Below are 10,914 nucleotides of genomic sequence, written 5' to 3'. Positions count from 1 at the left end.
AAGGAAAGGAAAGGAAAGGAAAGGAAAGGAAAGGAAAGGAAAGGAAAAGAAAGGAAAGGAAAGGAAAGAAAAGAAAAAAGAAAAGAAAAGAAAAGAAAAGAAAAGAAAAGAAAAGAGCAAACTAATGTCATATCTTTTGTGCTTCTGATTGTGATTCAGTAAATTGACTGTGATCTGTATGATATTTGGTGTGGTTGTCCTGGAACAGTGTGCTATCATGACCTTTGAGACCTAATGAAATACCCAAGATAGCAGTTTAGACATTTACATTCCTGCACATCAAGCATTCTCAGTGAAAAGCTGTCTCCTCTTTCCCTGATGTAACCAGTGACTGACAATGCAATATTATATCTCAGGTGCATCCCTCCAAAAGGAGGTTTATCTCTCAAAAAAAGGAAATAAGTAGAGGTGAAGAAGAACTGAATGGTTCTTCTCTGAGAAATCATTTGTCAGGAAAGTCAAAATTATTCAAGGCTTTGAAGCTCTTTTCTCTTCCTAGGTAACCTGCAAATTTGCAATGGAATATTTGCCATCCATTGGGTTTGTGATAATATGTCATATATGATTTGTTCTCAAGCATAAGACCATTAGAAAGTCAAACCTCAAAAAAGCAAGCAAACAAAAAAAAATCTCTTATTGTCTGCAGAAACAGGACTTGAATTAGAAAGGAGGAAAGGCTGTTTAGGGTCAAAGGAAGAATTGATTCATGAATTGCTGTTAAAATCAATGGCAAGATTCCCATCAGCCTGTGACGTGCAGAATTAGATCCTCAGTACTTAAAGCTTTCTCCCACACTTCAGCCTCAAAGAAAACCTGTGGGAAAGCAGATAGTGTCAATTTCTATGAAGACCAATAATAAGACTGGTGCAGAGGTGAAGTTTTTGTTGCATTGAGATAGCAAAATATATGATTTTCCAATATGATTATTATAATTATTTGTAAGTGCAAAATGAGAGTCGTATTAAACACTTCAAAAAATCCATAAGTCAGGTACATACAAAAATATTGTTTCATAATATTCTAATGCTGACATGTTACTGTTGGTGTTGAGTATCACCATGCCAACTCTTGAATAGGCTGTATTTTAGTCATGTTCAAATTTGGTAATCATACAATATCTTTTACTGGCTGTGCTTTAGAAAGCAAGAAAGACACCTAGCCTTTAAGCACTATCATGACTCCCAGAGAAGAATGCATGAGATGATAATGTGATCTGTACTCTGAGAAAAGAGCTGAAACGCTTATTTCTTGTCTCAGTCCCTCTCCTGATGGAGAAAGTGCCCAGAGGGTTGTGAAGGGCACACTTTACCCTCTTTGCTCTTACTGGTAAAATGGAGACAGAACTTGACTCCTTTTGCAAAATATTCTTCTTTTGCCACTGTTAACCAGGCAACATCTCAGGGAAAATTTGCAGTGGCAGAAAACAAACATGTCTTGGAGAGCCTTCTGAAATTGTTCAGAAACTCTTCCTATTCACTGCTACCAAATACCACTGTCTAACTGTCAGAAATGTTTGGGGACATGTTAAGAAATTAAAGTAGTTCTAAACAATATACTGATGATGAAATACTGAATAAATGCAAATATTCACACAGTTACCAAAGAAGAAAATCATTACATTGGTAAAAAGATGTATATATATATATGTATATATATATATAATATAAAGCACTATATGAAAACAATCAAAATATAACTTTTTTTTTTATTATTATTTTTTTTAAGAGAATGAAGATCCCACATACATATACTTTGAAAGCCAAATAGAGTAACATTATTTTTTTAAGCTAGTTTGTGAAAGAGAATATGAAATAATAATACTTTCCATATAATTGGTGCATAAGAATTCAGGTTTCCAGCTTAGTTGGAATACTAGATTGATTATTAAAAACATAATTTGTTGCCTGTGGAAATGTAGACAAATAATAATTCTGTCAAAAATACCTATTCCTACAAGGCATTACCACTGTTTTTTTTTTTTTAGTAAAAAAGGGGGGGTTGGCATGTATTTAACCACAGGAAACTTGAAAATGCAGAGGAATGTGACTGTCCATGTTTTCTGTTCTTACAAAGCTTTTGCTGCACCGAGTTGTTCCACTTTTTAATCTTGAGAGATAATGTAAAAACATGTCAAAATAAAAAGATTGTAATATAAACTACTGTAAATATTTCATAGTAGATTCAATTCCAGCCAATTTTATCTAGCAAGTACTTGGACACATAATTGAGTTGCATATTCTAATGCATAAAAAAAGGAAAATCTGGATGGAGGAGCAAATGCACATAAACATCAGGTAATGAACATTTCTGAGGGCTAGCTGCAGTGCTTTCATTTTGCAAGCAACTATGTCCAGTAATGCCATCTAAGAGTCTACAGCTGCATTTTGAAATGAGTGGTATTTACCCCCTTTACCCCCTATAGGAAGGAACTATTCCCAAACATCAAAATTAATAATTTTGAAGAAGGGAAGGATCCTACTAACCAACTTCTGTCTTCTAAGAATCCACAATATAATTTAATTTGAGATTTTCATATATTTTGGACTAATCTGTGAAATGGAATGGCAAAAGCCTTCAAGATGTCTCAAGATTTCTTTTTTTCTCCTAGGAATATCTGCCTTGGAGCCCCATTAAAGTTGTCTTTTTCCCTCAAAATGGAGTATTCAATAATAGTGTCTTTTCATTGAACTGAGTATTCAAAATATAGTCAACAAATATAGATTAAAAACAATACTATTCCTAGTAGTCTTTCTTTTTTACAGTGCAGTGCTAATGTAGGCAGTGAAGTGAACAGTCTGCAGTTCTTTCTAACGTAACATGAACAAATGCCATTGCTTATGTTCTAATCATTCACTTCACTAAAGTAATTTACAGTGAAAACAATGTTGCAAAGACATCACTAGTAATATCATATGGCCAAGTGTGGACATGATTTATTGAGTTGAGATTGTATCACAGATGATGATACCTGGGAAACAGCAAATTGAATTTGTTCTTTAGCTCTCAGGCTGAAGATACATGGCTATAAGTTAATAAAAGGATAACCAGAATGATATGTCTCAGACAAACTGAACCAGTGAACAAGAAACTTAGTTATCCTACTGGACATGTGGCAGTCATGGATAGACTGTGGCTAGATTTAGAAAAAATATAGAAAGGAATAATCATAGTTTAAAAATCATGCAACCATGGCCACTTTTCTAATGGAATGTATCCTGTTTATTGATTGAAATGCAGCAAAAAAATATAAATCATATGACTAATTTAATTTTGATCAAGTGTTTATTTTCTAAAGTGGTGTTGACAGACTGCAAACCCACTAACATATTGTTCAGTACATGAGGGTATGTGATTTGCTACAATTTCCTGAGAAATTTGGCTTGGGCAAAATGGTATTTTCCCCTGTATCTGTGAAAATTTGGAAGCTTTTTGAACAATCCTTTTGAAAAAGTATGGTCCAGTCTGATGAACTAGGGCAAAGGGTGAATCATCATCAGCAAGATGTCTGGTCAAAGGACTTTGGTTGAATGGATTTTAACCTACAAAACATTATGAAAATTTGATTCAACATTGATTGTAGAACACAGCTTCTAAATGAACCTAAACAGTTTGTCAGGGTGTGGATCATACAAAAAAGATATTTACTGGGATCTCAATTGGATAATATGCTCCTTATTTTCTCCATCACCTTCTTTATGATGATCATCTGCTTCACATGAGCTATGCTCAAAATCCACAGGATCACTTTAACATAATATCGAGTCCTCATAAAGTAGGAATGACACATATAACTCATATTTGGATTTCCCAGTTTTGATAACCTGTTCCTTGTGCAAAAAGCCAATGAGAAGATGTTACTTCTGTAACTTTTCACTGTATTATGAATGTTTTCTCTTTAAAATCCTGTGCTACTGTGTTATAAAAAATATATTTTACTCTGAAACAAAAACTTGGTACTAAGAGTTAAGTCCGAGAGATTTGTATGGAGCACAGAGACTTGGCACTAGCAACTTTGAATCTCACTGGGGAAAAGGAAGTTTTAAGGTGTTTATAATTTAATTGTTTTTAGGTTTCAAATCAAAGCACTATTAAATGCACTTTGTAAAATATACCAATCTCAAATGTAGGCCAACATATTTCAGTCATCGCTAAGCTATTAATAAAGAAAGGGTTTTTAAGCCAAAATAAATTTGAAAATTTCTTCAAATTTTGTGTTCCTAAAATTATTATTTCTGACATAAAATCAAAAAGGGTTTTACTTTGACAGGAGCTCATTATTACTGCACAATAATCTTTTTAGTGAAGATAATGAAGAAAGACTTTTCCTTTTTTTTTTTTTTATTTTTTTCTTTCTGCCACTTAATCAGTGATGCTACAATGGGAAAATCCTTATCAGTTTGCTCATAACAGAAAGAGAAAGTATACAGGAGATAATTCACGTCTACTTAATTCTACTTCAGTGTACTGTTCACAGATGAGACTGTAACTTTAAGACTTTCATGTTCATTCTCCACATTTTTTTTTTCTTCTTTCAGAAATAATGTAATTTCACTATTATAAAGTAAATAAGATTTAAATTATGGGCAATTTAGATCATAATGGGCTTCCTAAAAAATACCTATTTCTTTGTATTGATTATAAATAAATCCTCATGTCAATACATCAAAGACAGACATCCAGAATGTCTTATGTCTGTAATCAGATGAGAAGCTAAAAGTTTTTCACTAATTGCTAAAAGTTTGGACTAAGTTATTTGTGCTTCAGAGCAGAAATTCCTTAGTGTTTCTTATACTATTCTTTTCTACTGTCCTAATCATAATTTGAATATATATTTAAAAATCTTGCTCTTATAGCTTGCCCATTATTTTAGACTATGATAGTTTAAAACTTAAAAATTCTTTCTTTCCATTACCCTTTTCTGTTTACCAGGCTTATATAAGATTCATTTCTAAACTTTAAATTTTATCATCTGTTATTTGAATTAAATCATGTATACATATTTGAAAAGCTATTTTCTTGTTATTATCAGTTCGTTTGTATTATATATGAAATAGCAAGGATCATCAAGATTGCTTACTGAAATGTACTAAAAATAATCAATGAAATATGATGTTTGCTTATGATATGAAGGTGTACTTTATTAGAAATTCTACACATTAATTGAGATCTGAATATATGTGATGAACGGTACCTAAATAAATGTGATTCCTTTGATGTCATTTGTAATATCATACATTGTTTAAAGGAGATCATTCTTTGTTTCAAATAAAATGATCCCTAAAAGTAATTTGTCTTATGTTAAGTCCTTTAATAATGGACCTTAATGTGATAATGTAAAGTGATACTTTAAAGCTGGGACTGTTTGGAACAGGGAAGAAAAAGCTCAGGTGGATTCTCAGCAATGTCTATGAAATTCAGGTGGATTCACACCAATGTCTGTAAATACCTGAATGAAGGGTGCAAAGAGGATGGAGCCAGGCTCTTTTCAGTGGTGCCCAGTGCCAGTACACAAGGCAATGGGCAAAAAATTGAACAAAAGAGGTTTCTTCCGAACATCAGGAAATTCTTCTTTACTGTGTGGGCATCTGAGCAATGAAACAGGTTTCCCAGAGAGGTGTAGAGTCTCCCACCTTTAAGATGTTCAAAAGCCATCTAGACACGGTCCTGGGCAAACTGCTCTCTGTTGTCCTACATGAGCAACTTGAGGAGGTTGGACCAGATGACCTCCAGAAGTGGCTTCCAACCTCAGCCATTCTGTGATATACAAATCCTGTTGGTTAAGAAACAGTGAATTGAATGAAGATAACATGGCAAAAGCAAAAATTTCCAATAGTTATTTTAAGTAATTTTCTTGCCTAGTCTGAATTTAAAAAAAGAAAAAAAAAAGTCGTCCATATTCCTAGGATTATAATGTTTGTCTGTTTGTGATTTACTGTAATTATATTACAAAGTTGTCATGGATAAAAATATGAGTGCATAGATGCTGAAAAGAAATAGGAAGAAGCAATGGTTATGCCCCAAATAACATAACCTAGATGTAATCATGAGAAAAAGGTCAAGTTCACACAGATAAGGGTGATAAAGGAATGAAAGAGTGAGCTGTCTCTGGTCAGGATGGAAAGTTCTGTGCATAACACAGGAAAAGTTTTATCTTCTTGATTTCTATTCATATTCTGCAGTAGTTCTATGAGCAGAACATTTATTAATATCAGTGGGAGTCTTATATACATGACAGCTGCAGAATATACCATTAAGAACTGCAATGCAGATTGGAGAATTTTATACTGTATTACAGCATTGCTTAGCATTTAAGAGTCTTTCCAGTAAAATTTTCTACTCTGTGTCCTGATTTCTTTCATTATCTAAATTTTATCAGTGCATTCCATTTAGTCCTTTCTCCTTACTGTACTTCTTTCTGTCCTCCGGCAGATCTGAAATTGAAGACCAATTGAAGAAGCAAAAAACTTTGCTCTCACTCTGAAAAAATAATAATCTGAATGTCTTCTATGTCAATGATTCTCATAAATCTCATGCTTAAATTTATTTTTGCAGTTATATATATATTAATTACAGGTTAATTACTGTAATTATTAATTACACTTGCTTATTATTTTTTCTGGCTATGATGTAGCCTTAGTAGTTATTGTAACTTAAATCAAAACAAAACAAAACCACCACCACCACCAAATAAGCATGGTTTCTATTCCAATTAAATGTTTAAAGGCATTGTGATGGCACAGAAAACTGTTGAGTTACCCTGTGCGTACTAGGATGTGCAAACTAGAAGTGAAAAAACCCCTGTAATATCCTAGACTACCTGAAGCTGATTGTTTATTATCAACTATAGAAAAGACAAAAAAATATTTCCATTTTTAAAGGAGATTTTAAGGATTTTTTAAGGATTTGGTTTAATTATCATCTGTAAATTAGAACACCATATGACACTAAACGTTATCTGGTAGGAAAGTTTCAATGAAGAGTGCACCTATAGAAGCAAAAGAATAAAATATTTATATAGGGAGCTCACAGGTAAAAACTTCAGGAGAGGTCAAATTTTTAGAGTCTTTTGAAGTATAAAGACAACTTGAATAGACATAGAAAATAATTGTGTTTTTGGAAATAGATCTTTTTTGTTTATTTAATTTAAAAGTTTAAAGGGTTGTAATAGGAATCTGATAGAAAGAGGAAAATCTATTAGGACTTGATTTAAACTTAGAAAAAGCAATTTGTGTTTTTCTATGGCACAGAATGATACAAATTCATCCTGTTGCATTTCAAAATGAAAAACAATAATTTTAAAAATAATAAAAATAATTTATAAACCAGAAATATGTGGAAGAAAAAAAATAAGCAAGCATAATTAATTCATCTGTAAGAAATTTGCAAGAGCCGACATGGAAAAAATGACAGTATCTAAGAAGATATAAAGTTAGTGAAGATCTTCCAAAGCAAATGTCTGAAGGTGTATGACAAGATTACCTTAGACATGAGTAGAACCCTTATTATTCGTAAAATGACTGCTTTTGAGAAAAAAAAAGAAAAAAGAAAAAAAGATGAAATGTTGGAAATTATACTAAAGATTTGCAAGAAAAAAGTACTATTTTGAACATAAGTAAAATTCAGACAGTACAGCAAACAAATTGTCTCAAAATACTATAAGACATAGAAATATCAAAATACAGTTAGGAAGTTCAGACTTTGTACTATCCATATAACTACTCAGTAGAAAGTGAAGAAATGCCTAATCATGGTGAAGTGCCCAGAATATGTAGTTTTATATAAGTACCTAAGATGTATTTATATTTCTTAAAAATATGTATTTACATTGCAGAAAAGAACATCTTAGTCTCAGTGTAGTTTCTGAGGAGAATAAACTGTCTTTTCCTCTGCTTTTTTGCTCATTCTGTACATTTTGAAGCAGAAGCAGAATTTGAGTGTAAAATGTTACAAAAAAGAACTAGACTTTCTTTGTTATTGTTTTGTTGTTGTAGGAGAGCCTCTTGTTTACTTTTTTCTCTAATAAAATTAAAAATAATATTTACAGTAACAAGTCCTATGAAAGATTTTCATTACGTAAAATGAGTTTATGGCTCTTCATAGTAATAAAACTGCTTTATTATGTAACATTACACTTTCAATAAAACTATAAAACTGTAGACCTTATAATAAAAAAGAAAATGCAGAAAAAGATTGCTGTTGATATTGAAGATTAATTAATTAATAATGCTTTGTTTATGGACATTTTTGGATGAAAGCCTATTGTTTTACAGCCTTTATTAAGCCAACATGGCATAAGACAGCCTCATCTAAACAAATAGCATTACTATTAGCACCTTGATATATTTGAGGTCACAGGCTTTGGCTGCTGTCCATTATCATGAGGTCACAGGCTTCAGCTGCTGTCCATCATCCTGCTGGCACACCAAGGCAACCAGACATAAGCCAGTCACATCCACAAAACATTATTTTTACAAACGTAAGCCTATGTTATCATTGTTTGCCTCTTAGCAAATCCTCTCAGCTTGAGTACGATGACAGCGTCATTAGTTTTTAGTATACTTGTAGCACTACTTCTGGTGATTGCTGAAAACATTTTTGTCAAATATAATATATGTCACTCATTCTTACTTACAGGCAGCATCAATGAACAGCATGGTGGTGCAAAGTAAGCTAAACAAAATTGTATTAATTCATGTAATATTTTTCTTTTCAAATCCCTAACTATGCTCTAATAAGTCCACAGAATTCTCACTGAATTTGATAATAACACAAAGTAAAACTGAGCAGATTAAATCAGGGAAAAGACATCTGAGGTTATAGAACAAAGCAATGGCAGTTAAAATTATAGCTCAGAAGCTCTACATTTGAATAAGCAGTCCCCTTGGCCACACTGGAGGTGATATCTTTGTGCTGATTTTATGCAGTATGCAAGAGTTGATGATGTTTTACAAATACGTAAAAAAGACAGGTCCTCTAGTTAGAATGACTTCATTTCAAAGGTCAAACACAAGGACAGCAGGCAGTTTCTCAGAAGAAAAGTGAGGTGATTGAATAATAATGTTTTGAATACAAAGCACTGACTCTGTTATAATAGTAGCTATATCAGAGCAGTGGATGAGACAATGAAAAGGGTGAAATAGAGTATAAACATGAGAATATTTAGTAATTTCCAAGAACAATGAAAGACAAAGCATATGGTTTTCCAAGGTGACCCCAGGATCCATGACAACGTTGGTAACTCAGTGTATAATTGATGTTGTTCTATACTGCATGGACATAATAATATGGTCATATCTGCTACATACAAAATTTTGAAGGCACAAATCCCAGCTTTCAGTATTACAGCGTGTACATGGATAACAGTACATGCAAAATACATAAATAAATAAATAAAATAGCACAACAGATAACGGTAGATCTGATGTGTGTTGGTTAGATCTCCTGTGTACCTTCTATAGAACCTATTCCAAGAACTGGGATCTGAAAGTAGACATGGGCCATAAGGTAAATTCACCCCTTTTGCTGTTTTTGCATATGCTGCTGACCACTCCAATATGTAGAAAATGACCCCACTAAACACTTGATCTTTGTGATTTTCCTGATAACAAAGGTTTTGATAACTGATTTCAAGGACTAGAACACACCTATTCTTACCCATTTGTCTTATGTAAAAAATAGTAATAACAAGGTTGTTCTGCTTTTGCAGACATATCTTATGACTTGAATATTAATAAGGTTGATGCCAATAGCAAACTCTATAATTTTTTAAAATTAATTTTATTTAATTTAAAAAAATATATTTGCTTTTTATTTAACTAAAAAAATATTTTAGTTTAAATTTTCTTTTATTTGAGCAACCTGGTCTAGTGAAAAGTGTCCCTGCCCATAGCAAGGGAGTGAAATCAGATTCTCTGTAAATTTCCTTCCAACCCAAACATTTCTATGATTAAAAAAATAAATATCAAAATATAAAAATCATTAATCTCTACCTGAAATTCCCATTGATCTACACAGACATTGTTATTTGATATTTTCCAAGTAAATGTAGAGCAGAAAGTATGAATGCAGAGTATGGAGTCACCCAGGATACCAGATACAAGACAGAAAATAAATCCCTGCTAGATGCTTTTGGACTCCAGGTGTTCAGGCAAAATTTACAAGGCTGAGCTGCATAAACTGATCATAGAATGGCATCTAAAATCACAAATACTTGTTTATTTATTTATTTGCTCCTGATGCTAATTTGCTTATTATTCTATTTTACATTTTGATCATATTTCTGATAACATTTTCTTTTATTAATTAAATGTTCTCCTTCATATAGCTTCTTTTTCTTCTTCACTATTTGAACTGAAACCTTCCTCTGCACAGCCATGAATCAGATATATTTAAATCTGGAATTACAAAAAAAAAAAAAAAAAAAAAAGTAGTTCATTCAGAATGTGTCAAAAAACAAGGAGATTTTTTGCCCCTTGGATCAGTTCTAAAATGTATTCATTAATTATGCATACTATAAATATAAAAGTGGAATCCAGCAGTAGTAAGGACAGAATTAAATTGCAGGGTGCCATGTATGGCTCCTTTTATTACTACATTCATACCGATTATATGTAACTTTTATAGGAGGTGTCTTTTAACTGTATAAGTGAAGATGGCAATTAGGTGTCTGGGGAGAGCTAAAACTAAGAAGGAGCCAAGCAAGTTGCTCTTCCAGTCCTTATGGCCATGAAAAAGCTTAGTGTACAAAAGTCAAGACTAGAAATTTAAGCAGTGAGTTTGCTTAAAAATGTACAGCCACTGATGAAGGATCACACCATTAGAGCAAAGAATCAAAGTAAGTGATGCAATATTGTGAAACAAATTATACATGGTGGGGAGTGGGAAAATTAAAAGGAAAATGAGTAAAAAAAAATA

Source organism: Oxyura jamaicensis, chromosome 1 (assembly GCF_011077185.1).
Source record: "Oxyura jamaicensis isolate SHBP4307 breed ruddy duck chromosome 1, BPBGC_Ojam_1.0, whole genome shotgun sequence".
Lineage (NCBI taxonomy): Eukaryota > Metazoa > Chordata > Aves > Anseriformes > Anatidae > Oxyura > Oxyura jamaicensis.
Note: the sequence above shows the minus strand (reverse complement) of the source record.